Below are 3492 nucleotides of genomic sequence, written 5' to 3'. Positions count from 1 at the left end.
AATCTGGCCAATCAGACTTTGTCACAGCCAGGAAACTTTTTATGTATTTCCCACAGGGCAGGAACCAATAGAATTTAGAGCCAGAAGGGCCCTTGAAAGAAGAGAAATCCATCCCTCTCTAGTTTACAGATGAGGGGGTGAGACCTAGAAAGGTCACATGACTTGCTCAGTCAAGAAGTTAGTAAGTGATAGGACCTTGGCTTTTGAATATAAACCAGTATCCTTACCTTCCAATAATGGGGTATTCTGACCTAGAGACACACGGGTTAGCACAGTGAGAGGGAGACAGCATGGTGTATTAGGAAAAGGGTTGGATTTGAAATAAAAAACCTGAGTTCAATTCCTGGCCCTGTCATTTATCACCTGTGTGACTTAGTATAATCGTTTAACGTCTCTAGGTCTGTTTCCTCTTCTATAAAATGAGGGGTGGGGTGGACTTGAACTTTGAAGTGGCCTCCAGCTCCAAGTCCTAGGATTCTAGGTGTGGGAAGGTGAGAAAAGTCAGTTGACTGAAAGGGGGAATGAGGGGGCAGAGAGAAGTATAGGTGACTGAGAGAAAGAACACAGCCAAACAGATCTGTGGGAAGCTGTGCCAAGCGGAAGTTGTGACTCAGATGAGTACCTGCAACATGCCTAGAGCTTAGACCCGGAAATTCCTCTCAGTGTCGATTTTTCACTTTAAACAGCTGACTGAGCATGTTGTGATTGGATGACTCACTGTGGAGGAGGATACAGGAAAAGATGGAGGGGCCAAGTTTTGGCTTCAAGATCTTAAAAGAGAGCATCCCCTGAATTCTGTGCTTGGTGGCAGAAGGACTAATTAGAGCAGAAAGCGGAGGAAACTTTATGGATTTGGGGCGGGGGTGGGGGGAGTAGGATGAAGGATGTGTGTGGGGAGACACTAGGAAGTCTTGTTATCCCACTGAGAGACAGTTTTGGGGAGACTATGATTTCCCTCCCTGATGTAACTTTATTGTTTGGGGACACCCCCAAACTTTTCAAGCTTCCAATAATAGCTTGCATTGGGAGCATTCCTTGGTGAAGAACGAAGCTTTTAAGACTTAGATTGACTCTGGGCTGTCCTCCTATCCCTGAATGATTCTGAATACTGTTTTTTGTGCTCTGACAGGCCCAGTGTTCCCATAAGCATGCTTGCCTTTGTTACCCAAAACAGAACTAAATTACAGAAGCTGCCAAAGGAAATAATTGAGATCATTTCTATTCTTCCTCATTCTGGGGGCAGGGCACCCAGGACCACCCCAGTCCTGGGAATTAAAAAAAAAAACAAACCAAACCAGGGCCAAAGAGACTGAGGGGAGCTCACCCAGATGGAGAAGATGATACAGACTCGAAGATACGATCGCTAAGAAATAGCAGGTCAAGTTCTAATTCCGGGAACACCAGGAGTAATTTTGTAAACCTTTTTCGAGACATTGTGACGCTATAATGACTTTTACTCATCTGTTTACCTAATGCAAGTAGAAGTAAATACCCCTTATAGCTCAGGTTCTTAACCTGACTTCACCAATAGATTTCAGAGGGTCAGTGAACTTTGGATGGGGGAGAAAACACCTTCCATCTTTATTTTCACTAATCTTCAACTGAAATTTAGCAGTTCCTTCGATTCTGAATACAGGCAATAAGTTGCAGTAGCATTTGCAATACTTGTGACTTTCACCAACAGAAGGCACAGACCTTTTCCTATCACATTACAGAATATCTTTTACACTCATCAAGACTTCAAAAGTACTGAGATGTACTGGTGTACCTCATGTGGTCACAGTCTGTCCACAAATGATATTCAATAGATTTGGTTTCCTCTTAAATCTTATTTATTTCATGCATTTAACAAAATCATTCTGAGAAGAGGTCCGCAGGTTTCACAAGACTGCCAGAGGTCTCCAGGACATACAAACCTGCTAAGAACTCTTACCGTAAGAACATTTGTTTCAGGGATATGAAGTTGCTTTTCCCTTTCTACAGAGTTTAGAGAGCCAAGCAGAAAGGAGAGACTCTGACCAGAACCACTCTGTGGTGGCTGTTATAGAAGAAAACCAGGGAGTCGATCTCCAGGCCTCTGAGCAGAAAAGAAAGGTGTCATATCTGAAGCTCAGGTGGTGGTGGAAGAAGACAGAATGGGGGGGGGGGGGTCACAGCCAGGAATATGGGTCTAAAGGTAGGTCTGAAACCAGGACAGAGAATAAGTGAGATGCTGAGCCTTTAGTTTAATGGAGTGTAATTGTCAGACTATGTTTCTAGGCAGAGTTAGAGGAGGCAGGCTGCAGAGGTCCAAGTGACAGGAAATAAGCCGAGGTCTGAGGAACAGGTGATCTGTTTCTTATTTCCTGTGTCAGCATGGATATGGTATTTCCCCTCTAAATGGGTCTTCCCCTATTGCAAAATGGGAGAGGATCACACTTGGCACATCTCCTGATAAAGTTGTTGGTAGGGAAATGCTTTGTAAATTGTAAAGGGACAGAGAAATGGGACTATTAATTGTTGTTCTTTCTGGGTCTCAGATTACTTACCTGTAAAATAAAGGGAGGTGGCTAGGTGGCTCAGTGGATAGAGCTAGGTGGTGCACTAGATAGAGCACTGGGCTTGGAAGCAGGAAGGCTCAGCTTCTTGAGTTCAAATGTGGCCTTAACATTTATTAGCTGTGTGACACTGGGCAAGTCACTTAACCCTGTTTGCCTTAGTTTCCTCTTCTGTCAAATGAGTTGGAGAATGAAACGGCAAACCACTCTAGTATCTTTCCAAGAAAACCCTTAAAATGGGATCATGAAGAGTTAGAAACAACTGAAAAATGAGTGTGATGGCTTCTAAGTTCTCTTCCACCTTGGACATTCTACTCTTCAGAGAGGTTTGCAGTGGCAAAGGCATTTCTTCCAGAAATGCACAGAGGCAAGGGGATGGGGAGGACTCCATGTTCTCTAAGATCCATTAAGCAAGGCATGCAGTGACTGAATGCTAGAGTTGGGGGACCGTGGAGCCTGGGTTTAAAGCCAGGCTCTGATGCTCACTTATTATCTGTGCAACCTTAGGCACATCACTTAAAACTTTCTGTTAGTTTTTTATCTCTAAAATAAGAGGGTTGTATCAGGTTTTAAAAATTCATTTGGATCATAGATCCAGAGTTGGAAGGGACCTCATCTAGCCCAACCCCCTCCTTGTACAGATGAGTAAACTGAGGCCAAGGGAAGCTCAATGGAATGCCCACAGGCATCCAGGTTAACCTAAGTCCTGTGACTCCAGGGTCAGTACTCTTCCCCCAAACCCAGCTCTAAGTTCTATATATATATATATAGGTAACTCTTCTTCCCACAGAAGGGATTCCTGCCAAATGCATTTGAGCAGTTCTCCTAGCATATAGGGCGGCTAGGTGGCATCCTCTTCCTGAGTTCAAATCTGACCTCAGATACATACTAGCTGTGTGACCCTGGGCAAGTCACTTAACTGTTTGCCTCAGTTTCCTCATCTGTCAAATGAATT

This window comes from Notamacropus eugenii, chromosome 1 (assembly GCF_028372415.1).
Source record: "Notamacropus eugenii isolate mMacEug1 chromosome 1, mMacEug1.pri_v2, whole genome shotgun sequence".
NCBI lineage: Eukaryota > Metazoa > Chordata > Mammalia > Diprotodontia > Macropodidae > Notamacropus > Notamacropus eugenii.
The sequence above is the reverse complement of the archived record's forward strand: the minus strand, read 5'-3'. Positions refer to the sequence as shown.